The following is a 246-nucleotide window of genomic DNA, read 5'->3' on the forward strand; positions in this document are numbered from 1 at the left end:
CTAACATATCCCTATCCTATATTTATTGTACGACTACATTTAACTGTCATTTATTATACTTTTCAACTCCAAATCTATTGGTTCCATTTATAATATCTTGTTGATTCTCTATTTGTTGAAAAAGGATTCTCAATATTCCTTTAAACCTTTATTCTATATTTAATTAAATTCTTTTTTAAAAAATTTTATTTTATTTTTAAACTTTACAATATTGTATTAGTTTTGCCAAATATCGAAATGAATCCG

Source organism: Bison bison, unplaced genomic scaffold (genome assembly GCF_000754665.1).
Source record: "Bison bison bison isolate TAMUID 2011002044 unplaced genomic scaffold, Bison_UMD1.0 scf7180017845662, whole genome shotgun sequence".
NCBI lineage: Eukaryota > Metazoa > Chordata > Mammalia > Artiodactyla > Bovidae > Bison > Bison bison.